Here is a 12,854-nt window from a genome sequence, read left to right as displayed (position 1 = left end):
TCTTGTTCAAGTTACTATCTCCATCCCCTATAGCTATTATCCACTTTCATTCTCTACTCATAACCATAGCACCATTTTCCATCATCCATATGCATCCTGCCATCTCCTAATCTTTGGTCATTTTTTCTTTCATATCTTTTGATCTACCTACCCGATCAACGATATTATAGTTGTGTTGCATTTCTAATTTTTTAAGGAACAACATATCCGAATCGCATATTATTTCAACGGTTAGATCGACCCTTACTGTCTTTGAAAGTTTCATATTCAGTTCTATCTAGAATAGTAACTTGGATCAACAATCATCTTCCTCAAGGGCAATTGTACAGTGGTATCAGAGCCAACTTTCCTCGACATGCATCCACAATGACACCAAGATCCATGGTGGCATAAAGGAGAGAATAAGAAGGAGAGACATCCACGTGCACGGGAGAGAGGAACTCTACACCTCCACCTGCGAGTATCTATTGGCAAGAGGACCAAGAACACACAGCACTGCCTCCTTTACGCATCCAAACATGGAGATGCTATCAAGGCCCATTGAAGCTTTGGGTCAGATATTCTCTATCATCCTTGCCCAAATCATCAGAACCTTGAGTCAAACGATCACATAACAAAATGTCAATTTGTTGCAAGCGATCCAACAAGAGCCAATTTGAGGACAAGAGGTACCTTGATCTTTCACACTTGAACCCCCCATGATGGTCCCACCAGTTGGCTAAGGCCATAGAAGGAAGCTCAGGATGGATGCTGAGGGGTAGAAAGGAGGAGGGAGAAGGTTGGCTCAAGCCTAGATGTAAAACAAAAGCTTCAATAATCAATAATCCTAATATAGCTACTATTCTATATATTTGGAGGCTAGCCAATTATCGAAAAACTATAAACAAACACTACTATGGAATAACTCAATCGACGGGCATTTAAATGCCTCTCGATCACGTTCGAATAGCCAAAAAAGTGGTCTGTATGTGTGACCACTGTGCATTCATTCGAACGGCCCTTCCTGACATTCGAACTTACCACCTAGAATTTCTTATTTTTATCCAAAACAAATATAAAAAATAATCTAATTTGAGACAGATTGGTCATGTCCAATCTGTATCATAATCGAGAATTGCAATAGTGCTATCCGCTTCCAATGGGATGGTCTCCTCCATATTTTCACCGGAGAGATAGGAGGAGAATCGTCGTAGGAGTTCCCCGTCTATAGCCATAGGGGAGAAGCGCATGTTATAAACTAACTTGATTTGATTCGTAACAGTTCTAAACAAATTTGAGGGCGTAACTTGAGTGTGATATTCCGACTATTCTAACAGTTGGATCCTTCTAAAATTCTTATATGTTGTTGCTCTAGAATAGAATTTTCCAACAAATCTTAGATCATGAAGTTTGGCAAGGTAGATCTTGAGATATCGTCTAAATGGTTACCAAAGGTCAAAGAAGAATAGATCTACGGGATGGAGATCTTAAGTTGGCTGTAAGGATTCCTTGGGTGGTGGCATGGATTCCTAGGTATAGGATGGAGGTGATGATGGAGTGGAAGCCGACTAGTTGATGGAGATGGCTCGACAATAGATGATGGTGGTGGTGGCTTGTGGTTGAAGACTATGATTGGCCTACAATTATGGTAGAGGGTAAAGATGAAAACCATACGGGAGATAGAGATGGTTAAGATAGAAAGACAAAGGGGGAGAAGTAAGCCTGCTCTACAAGACTAGGGGGATCGACGAAAGAGGGAGATTATAAGCTAGTCAAGACATTGACAATGGAAGAGGTAGCTCTAGTTGGAGAAGAGGGAGGAGGGAGATGTTGAGACCGATGGCCAAGTTGAGAAAGATGCAAGGGCAAAAGTCAATTAATCATTCATTCCGAGCATGCCTATGATACAAGCCATAAGACCCTATTTATAGATATCAAATTAAAACAGCCTAAATAAACTTAACTAAACTAGTTTTCCTTATCTTTCTTGGATTAACCTTTCATTTTGTTATAGATAGGATCTAAATATAGAGAAACCTTGAATATAAAAGTTGTAGATCATGAGGTTAGCGATCTTATCTAGGTAGTTTCATAATATTCTAATACCGAATGAATATCTTCTAAATATTTTTCCAAAACTATGCAAAGTTAGTAAAATCCTAACTTATTAACATTTTGACTAAACCACATAAGCATAATAAATAAGATAACTAGACTCGATCCATTGAGTCCAATGTCCTTCGAGATAATCTAATTTAGTTTTGAGTCACATCAGTAAAGTAAGATTGATCCTTTAGGGAACAACAAGAGGAATGAGAGAATACAAGGAGTAAGGTAGGAGAGGGAGATTTAAGGCTAGGCACAAACCCTCCAAGCAGAGCGAGAAGTTGGAGAGGGGACTCTCCAGGGAAAATTTCCTATTTTCTATCAATAAATGACACAATATAAATTCAAGGCTTTTTAGCATTAATTTAAGTATTTTGTAGGTCAATTTTAACCCATTTGCTTTCATACTTAGGAATAACCTTTTTCATATCTAATCTTAGTTAAAAAATCATAAATGATGTGTCTCAAATAAAAATATATTGGAGTCAATAATTGTAACACTCGCCTGGCATAAGCATGTGCACACCCATGCGCCCACACATCACGCGCGACGCACGTGACAGATCGGGCAGGGCCTATCACGCACAAATACACCTATACTCAACATAATTTATCTCAGAGATCAATTATTTTATCAACTAAATAAACCTATTAATATATGAAAGTCTAAGCCTACAACAACTATACTAGACAGCTACATAATCTGGCAGGGCCTACACAGACCATGATAAACCATCAAGATATAACTAAAACCACTAATACCTGAGTACACTATAATCTGACATATATTATATAAATCACCGTCTATACAATGGAGTACAAATATTAAATAATGGTACAACTCAATATCTGGATAAACTATCTTCTATACGTCTCACGTCTATAGTTCACCTCATCTTTGCTCTAAAATATCTCCTCAAGATATCTCAAGTCGCTATCATGTACCATAATATCTTGAGGGGTTAGAAAAGAAATAAAAAGAGTCATGAGCAAAAGGCTTAGTGAATAGATCTTACCTCGAATCAGTGATGCCAAAATAGAGAGTAAATCATATACTGGATAATATGAATCAGAAAGAGCATCATATCATGAATGAGTTTATGTATGTGTCATTAATAATAATATATAAATAAAAGCTAGATAACATGTCATAACTGATAAAAGTATATAATCCTTGATAATAAATAAATAAATCTCCATATCATACTATCATTATAACTCTCTCTCAAATATGACACATGATGCATGCCGATCATGACTATGCTATGATATCAAATGCATTCATATATGATGTATATTGTCCACTTGATAATCAGGTAATCAAATGATAATAAAATCATATACATTTCTTAACATCTCAGTCATCAATATCATCTCTATATGTCATCATCATACTAGACCACTATGCATAGTTAACACCCGGTACTCGATCTAAATATCATGCCCAAAGGCTCAGAGCATACTCTACCATCTGTAAGGAGTATCTCAAATATAACCATACCCTGCCATTCGCTAAGGGTATTAACATCCATCTAAACCGAGCACCCTTCTAGCTGATAGAAACACGTGAGGATAACTTGCCACATATACCCTAGCGTACGGCATGTATCCGAATGTCTACTACGCACACAGACTAATGACCTTGGACGTAAGGCCATAGGATTGTGACTATGTCGAGTCATCAATTATCTACCAAGCGCGTCCTAACTCTGGAGCCCACTCGGGTATCCTCATACTTTATATCAACTATCCTATTAATCACATTTCATGCATTCCTTCTATATGACAAATTATATGCATATATCTAGTACGAAAACAAGTCAATGCATAACAGAAATTTATGTGGAACAAGAATGAAAATAAAAATGATGCAATGTAGTCTCCAACTATGTGGTCAACACATGCATACCCATGCTAATCTATCACATGCATATCAATGCTATAGATCAACTCGACATAAAATTATAATAGTATAGTCATATATAATTATCTCTATTTATCATCATCATACTCATATCCAAGATCAACCGAATTACATGCATGCTAAAATATGCTCAACTGTAATCATCTCTAGATAAAGTCATATAATCATGCTGGAGGTTAAAATATGCATATACATAATATATAATATAACCTAATTTGATAAAAGCGTCTAGGAGATAAGACTACTCACCTCAGATCAGATTACCCAACACATGCATCCCTAACGTCTATCAATCAATCGTCACTCATCACTAATAAGGTCCACGGGGTCTCACATAAGGGGTTCGAGATCTAAAAATATTTAAGTAATATGATATTAGCCATTTATCCCATTTAGAATTCATTGGTGTAAAATATAATAAATTATTAGATTTTATTAAATAACTCGATATACATTATATATATAATTATGATAACCTTATTCTAATTATATATTAGGCATATAATAATTAATCTCTTTAAGCATAAAAGAATCAGATATACAATAATATAATTAAAAATACATGTAAATACAATAACTAACTATAATACAATTATTTTGTAATGACTACTCTTACTTAACTAGTCACTAGTTATACATAAAATAATTATTATCCATTTATATCAAAATAATTATCATAGGTTAGTATTTCATTTTATATAAAATAGTAAATAATAATAAAATGCTAAAATAGTTATATACAATATAAACATGAATATTAGATTATTATCAATATATCTATATATATTAATCTAATAACAATGTAAAGCTATAGCTATATTTATATACAGATACTAATAATTATAATTAATTAATTGTTGTACTAATTATACTTAGCTAATAACTATGTTAAGGAGTATATATATATATATATATATATAATAATTTAATAATAATTACTTATCTAATTCCTCTACTTTACACTAATAAAGTAAACCATTATGGAAAAAAGAGAGCTCTTTACTATAGTCTTGGGCCGAGTCCAGCACTGCCAGTGCTACAGTGCTGGGCTCAGCCCAACACTGTAGTTAGCAGAGAGAGGAAAACGAGTAGAGAAGGAAAGGAAAGGAAGAAGAAGAAGAAGAAGAACAAGAAGAACAAGAAGAAGGGAAGAAGGAGAGAAGACAGAATGGGAGGAAGGAAGGTCGGATTCGGGCCAGCAGGTCAGATACCGGCTGCTGCTGGCCAGCCAGCGGCCGGTCTCTCGCCGGTGGCTTGACTCCGACGAGTCTGAGCCTAAGTGAGAGAATGAGAGAAAAAAATAGAGAGAGAAAGAGGGAGAGAGGAAAAGGGAGGGGATGAGGGAGCACCGATCGCTTCTCGGCGATGGGTCGAGTGGTCGAAGGTGACGGTAGTAGGGAGAGAGAGAGGGGGAGAGAGGAAAAGGGAGGGGATAAGGGAGCACCGGTTGCTTCTTGGCGACTGGTCGAGTGGTCAAAGGTGACGGTAGTAGGGAGAAAGAGAGAGGGAGAGAAATAGAGAGAAACAGAGAGAGAGAGAGGGAGAGAGAGATAGAGAGAGAGAAGAAGGAAGAGGAGGAAAGAGCAGGAGGAGGCTCACCAGCGTCGGTAGCACGGTGGTGGAAGCGACAGCGGTGGTCCGAAGTGGCCGGTGTCGACATACCGAGATGGGGAAGCTTAAGAGAGAGGAACAAGAGGGAGGGAGAGAGAGAGAGCATCTACGAGGGAGAGAGAGAGAGAAGGAGAGGGAGAGATAGATAGAGAGAGAGGTGGTGGCCAAAACGGGCAATGACAGCGGGCGGCCCCGCCCTGGCCAGCTGGCTGCAGTCGGTTGGCTGTGGCAATGGCAACTGGGGTGCGTGGCACCCCCACGCAAGCTGCTCATGTAGCTTGTGTGGGCACGAGGCCAGCCATAATGTGGCCGATCACGTCATGCCCAAAAATTTTTAATTTTTTTTTAAGAATAGGTTGTTACAATAAAGGTCCACTTACTGAGTTTTTAGAGATCAAGTTACTATTATCAAAATATAAAAGGCACTAGATATACATATTTGTATGACCAAGTGAGAACAACATAAGAGGTGCATAAAAAAGTCCAATCTTATTATTTTAAAATAATATTCTCGAGACCCCGACTATACTTATTATACCCCCCCTGCAAGATTACAATTTACAATCAAGTATTAAAAAAATTAAACAGAAATGAAGGCCGACCAAGCCTGATCTCTGAAGCAACACGTAAGCAATCGTAGCACAAGTGATTCAGCAAGCACAAAATATTATTGGTCTTCGCTTGGGTCCGGCGCGAAATTTGGCTCGCCGTACCGTAAGTGCCTCTCTGCCCATCTGAATCCCATGATTGAATAACAATTGGAGACACCGATCAAGAGGCAAACATCTCTCATGAGGGGACGACAGCAGGAAGAAGAAGCCGAGGAAGGAGAAGCGGCGGCAGCGGTGGTGTCGTCGGGCTGCCGTTCGCTGTACCAGGCGCTGCAAGAGTGCCACCGGCGCACGGCGGAGCCGTTCCAGCGGGATGTGGTATGCCGGCACCTCAACCGGGCGTTGGCGGAGTGCTTGCTGTCGTCGTGCTGCCCGGGGGAAGCGGAGGCCGTGCGTAGCCTCTGCGGCAGTGCCGGCACGTCGCTCAAGCGCCGCCAGTGCCAGAAAGCCCAGCTCTCCCTCTCCTCCTGCCTAACCGCACATCAACTCCAATGACCCAACTTGCTGCCTTACCTGTAAATTTTCGTAAGGGCTCTTATTTTATCTTTTCCCTAAATTGAAATTTCTTGAATAGTGGATGCTGTGAATTTTTCACTCTTACTCTGAAGAGAATTGATTTTGTCTAGATACAATTTCTTTTCTAATTAAGTCAATGAATTGCTTGAGGGCGTCAGATACCTACTGATTAGCTAGGCTGTACAGTGCTGCCTGATAATGGTCATTTGATTGTTGGAGGGGATCTAATCCATTAGAATCTGAAGATAGAATTGGCATATTTAATATTGAAAAGATATACAAAATTATTGCAAATATCATAGACATTAGTCCACCTACTGGGATGTTCAATGTTAAGATTGAACACACCATAGTTGGTGATGGTGAGAACAATACTACTATGTGCAGGGAAATGTACATAGAGATGAGAATGCAACTTCTAAGTCCACAAGTGTGTAGGATAAAAAAGGTATTATGTCAGACATCTATAATATGGTTTGGACATGGAATTCCAGGAACATAGAGGCTTCTGGTTCAATAATATGATCAATTTGAGTACTCATAAATTTCTACATTTTCAATTTCATTAAAGACATGATTCCTATTCCTATGTCTTAGAGGGTTAGTCTGCTCTTTATTATCAGAACATGTTACATGATGGGAAAGATCGGAAAGAAACATATTAGCATTCATTCTATATTCTTCCTACTGAAGGCTTGTTGCATTCATGTGGGCTCATCATGCGAAAAGGGGGAAATGTGAATACATGGTTGCCTCATGAGAAGATCAGATGAGCTCGAGTTGCAAAGGCCAAAGAGAGACTTAATTGTTTGGGGTCAACATGGATATATGTTAATATAGTTATTCAATTATATGAATAGGCTAACTGTACCCTATGTAAAGAAATAATGTAATTTTGAAGTACATGGGGTCCTATGCCATCTAGCCATCTAGTAAGAAGCTCTTTGTGGTTTCTCAACTGTCAATTATTGTTATCCAATTCTTTCCCATTTTTCCCATTGTTTCTTCATGATAACATATTAGGCCATGGCCCATGGGAGATTGGAATTCTTTAGTTTCCTTCTTCTACTTTTCATAAAGGAAGATGATAAATTTTCTTCTTAATTAGAACACTGTACATCCTAAGCACATACTGATTGATCGAATCTTATTTTTGTAAATGTTGAACTTGTTGGGCATTAAAAGTGTTACTTATTGCATGAAAGACATGCAAAGCAGTGTTGAGCAATAAAATAATATAAATCTTTAATCTTTATCCTAGTTGTTTTACATAACTGTGACTGAAACTGATTCAGGGAGTATCATTTTAAAGTCATTTCTTTGTTCACTACTTTTGGTAATAGGACAACTGCATTAAATTACCATGTGGGAGGATGTTTGTTATTAGAAGATAGCTCTAAAGGGGCTAAAGCAAGAAAAAGTTATTTGTTTTTGTCTTGTATCTGCAGCTTTTATCTAATCTCTAGACTAAAATCTTCACTGGATTTGACCCTAAAACTTCCTCTAAGACTAAGTTTGTTGACAAACCTTAATAGGCTTCTCTAGCTATTTCATAGAGGTAGGTAATTTCTTTCCCTGCCCCTTCTTTTCTCTACCAAAATGCAGCAAATTGTCTTCAGAACTGAAAGACATCAACAGTAGGACTGACTGCAGCTATAAAGCCATGCACTGATGATTTACTGACGTTTAGAATTACGACTGACATTTCTCTCTAACTTATGCTGAATTCCCTATAAACCTAAGTAATCTAGACGTCTCCTATTTTGTTCTTGCTAATCCTTTCTCTGTATCTTTTAAGCTTGTTGCATGTTTCTCTGTGGAATAGGAAAGAAAAGATAATCTTGAAGTGAAAGGAGGCTTAATTTTCAAATCATACAGACATACACTGATATAGAAAAACTCCCAGCAAGCATTATCCTTTTCTTTTTCATACACTGGCATACACTTTATCCTTTTCTTTTTCATCGCAGAAAGTTCTTTGAAAACCCAATAAAGTTTTTACTAGCCATTCAAGGGGTTGATTCACGTTTTGCATGCTACCAAAATGATGTATAGAGGCTATGGCAGGGATAGCGCCAAGCTGCAGAACTCTGTACCAGGTGCTGCAGGAGTGCCCGTGCAGTAGCCATTCCAGAAGGATGTAGTTTATCAGCAACTTAACTGAGCACTTGCAGAATGCTTGGCTACAACATGCTTTTGGACATGTCCGAGATCATCTGCAACCTCTACAGCAGCGCCTGTCTGTCAGCCTACCTATCTTTGTCTCTACTAATTTTTGTAAGAATTATTGATGAATATTTACTAGGAAATTACTTTATTTTTTCTTCTCTTCTATTGTAGATAATTTATCCATATATTTCCGTTACAAATTGACTTTTGGAGACAGCTTTCTAATTGAAATTTAATTACTAGTTTTCACTTCAGATGCCTATCAGAGTTTGAAGATAGAGGTTGTGGATTGAATGGAAAAAAGCACGATGGAAACGATTATCACAAGTAAGAACTGTAGACGTCAGTCCATGTACCAGCCTGTTGAATGTTAAGGTCCTATTGATATACTGAGCTCAGTAGACAAGAAGATATCAAGGGCAATATCCCTTATGTACAGGAAAAGACAGATAGAAATGAAAGTTTTATTTATAGGTTACAACTGGATGGGACGATGAATTTTCTTGTTACAATAAGACTTTCATCTTAAACAGATAAAACTTTTCCAAATCATTCTTCTTAAATGTTGGCTTGTTGGCCTAAGGCTATCGTATTCTGCCATTCAAGATTTTTTTTTTTTCGCATTATAGTAACAGTCCTGTGCTACCTGACTTGGACAGAATTCGATATAAAACTTCAGCTTTAAAGTTGTATATTCATCGTTGCTTGAGCCATTTGGCCAACTGCATTAATTAGGTAATACTACCAAATTTAAAGTTTAACAGGTAATTAACAAGAAAAATCCGCTTCAATTATTTTTGCTCATTTTTTTGTTTCATTTGCATGGTACTATGTTCACTGTTTTCTTTCCAAATTGCTCCCGGCAGCTCATGTAAAAAGAAAGCTAGAGGGAGAGTTGCATAATATATTTATTAGTTATATTAAATGTATCTTATATTTGATTGGATATGGAAGTATTGTATAACAATTATCACATGAGAGAGATGAGAGACACGGATGGGAATTGGTCGCGACGTTGAAACTATTGGGGTTCTCTACGCAATAACATCAAGTCTAGAAGAAAAAAATTCAAGAGATGCTAATCATTGGGATCTCAGTTTCCTCCTAGATCCTCTAATCATGTTCATTCCAATCATCATTTTTGAAGCAACATTAACTCCTCTTGTCTGTTCACATCCTTTGATAGGAGAAAGGGCTCCTTTCGAGATTTTCCATCATTCTCTTCTTCCTCTATGTCCGATGATGGATGGACTTCTATTTCGAGGAAGAAATGTGCAAGAGCAAAGGCCTCATCACCTAGGACCTACAAGGACGGCCTTCTATCAAACATCAATTCTTCTCTTTCTCCTTGGGGTTCCTTTTGGTATGAGATTTGAAAGAAAAACAACTCTCTTTTCCCTCTCCCCTATCCAATCCTAGACCTCTTTGGATCCCTTCCTCATCCTCTTTCTTTAAAGGAAAATGCCTTAAGTGACCACCCAACTTTAGGAAGTTGTTGTAACCTAGGAGATTACAAGTTCAAGTCCACCTCCAAGTAATTTATTGTGGGTAAATTATTTGGATGTTAATCGCTTAGCTTAATGGCTCAACTCGGCTCAGTTTAATAGCTTAGCGATGTATTGGTTTAAAAGAACAGCTCGGTGGTGTGGTAGCTAGGAGCAAACGCTTAACGATTAATGACTTGGAGCTTAAATTGGATAGTGATGTTTGCTCGCTAAAAGCTTAGTGAGTCCTAAATGACTTTGTTCAAGGAAGGGTTAACCCTTTGTCTAGCCCATATCTAGCCTTTAGGCTCTTAAATAATAAAAAAATGCCTCGACCAGACTAACTTGCCAAATCCTATAGAGAGATAATGAAGTGCTTATGGTGTTTCAAGAAAGGTCATTAGAGTTTCTTGTGCCTGTACTCTTTGGCCATGGAAAGTGGTTAGTGCGAGCAGGTCTCCAACAGACCTTCATCCTCCTCAGTCCATCTTTCCTCCAACCCCAGCACCAAGAAAGATTATTCTTTACTCTTTCGTTCCACAGTCGTTCTTACTTCGTCCAACATCTCGCCGAAGAGCTTGGAATCTTCTTCCTCTATTTGATTTATGTTCATATTCAAACTTGAGATGGACTCCCAAGCCTCTTCGATAAGGAGATTTCTTGGTTTAATACCCTTCTTAAAAGAACTATAGAATGCACTATCCACCAAATCCAATTTGTAGTACTATGTCTAGATTTCTCTTAATCCATTTTGCTTTGCTAGTACTCAAAAGTCTGTTTCGTGCAATAGACACAATCGAGCGGATCACCTCTGTTAAATTGCAGAAAGTTGAGGCAAATGGTTCCATCTTGGATGGCCACTCTTTCTTCTTCCTCTATTGGAAACACTCTTCTTTCTCTTTGGTTTATACAGTAGCTCTAGGAGGAAGTCTTGGTGGTGTTGGTTCATCGATATCAGCCCATATGGCATCCTCCTCATGGCAAGGAAGTACCGGCGCTCGATTGTGGGTAATCACCGGCAGCGATTATGCTCATCTTTCACGAGGCATGGGCGGCAAAGGGCTTTTGGGTCGGTTACCCCCATAACCCTCATATGCAACATGAGGTGATGGTGGAGCCACTAGATCAACATGGATAGTTATATCTTCATAATAACATCAATCGCCCCCGTTATTAGGTCTTGAATTGAAACCCCCCATTGAAGGTGATTTCACCCTTGGTTCTTCTTGGTGTCTTTGGGTGAAGACTACAAGGCTACTACAGATGTCTAGCAATGCCTCTCGCATGATGGCAAACTCGTCAACCATGTCCCGCATATTGGGTTGAAGATTTAGCATTGTGATAAGGCTCTGGTACTAAATTGATAGAATTTGGAACCAAAGATAGGCTATGCTAAGATTTCTTCAAGATCTGAATTTATTACAGAAATCAGTTCATGCAACCGTGGAAAAATATTTGTCAAATATTCTTTGGTAGAAATAAAATTATGAAACAAATTGGGTTGGATCCGTAACTTCCTGATCTACAACTTTCGTATTTATGCCCTTTATAGATTCAAACTATAGCAGGGACGAAAATATGGAATAACTTGGGTGGTGGTGGTGGTGACGGGTGAAGTGGATGTTAGGGTTATGGATGGGTATGGAGATGAGGGTGGATTGTGGAAGTGATTAAGGGAAGTAGACGAAGGGAACGAAGTGGTTGAGATCCCAAATAAGAGGGGTGACTCGACAGATGAGGAAGATTCGAAGTGAGAAGAAACCTTGCCAACGGTAGATGTGGAAGGATGGTGAAGAAGGAGGAGGGAGAAGTCTAGAGAGATGATAGGAGGCAAGAATTCAATAATCCAATAGCATAATGAAATTGGCTGCCATTCACATATTTATAGAGGCTAGCCAACAAGTCCTAAAACAATATGAAACCCTAATTCTAGTGAATTTCCGTTGATCGCGTTCGAACGCGCCCGATCGCGTTCGAACGCACTCAAAAAAGCCCCTTCTCTGTATTTGCGAATGCAACACAGGCATTCGAACTCGCTCGACCGCGTTCGAACGTGGGCATTCACAAGGGCGTTTGATCGCGACTCCACCTATGTTCGAACGCGACCTACAAGAATTTTACTTTAATGAAAATAAACACCTAATGCAATAAGAAAAGATCCTAACTAAGTGTATCAGCTCACCACGCTTTCCTCACCTTGCCGTCAAGGTGAAAAGTCAAGGAAATGCTCCAAGATATTAGTCTCCAACTCCCATGTCGCCTCATCAGATGGCTTGCCGAGCCACTCAACTAAAATCTCCATCTCCAATCTAGTACCATGTCGTTGTCGGCATCTAGCAAGTACTCGAACTGGCTCTACGATCTCTATCTCTTTCAATGGATCCGATAGAACTGATCCAATGATTTCATGATCTCCAATAAGCTCCCTTACCAATGAAACATGGAAGACAGGAT

Source organism: Typha angustifolia, chromosome 4, assembly GCF_048772165.1.
Source record: "Typha angustifolia cultivar Huaian chromosome 4, ASM4877216v1, whole genome shotgun sequence".
NCBI lineage: Eukaryota > Viridiplantae > Streptophyta > Magnoliopsida > Poales > Typhaceae > Typha > Typha angustifolia.
This window is presented reverse-complemented; position numbering follows the sequence as displayed.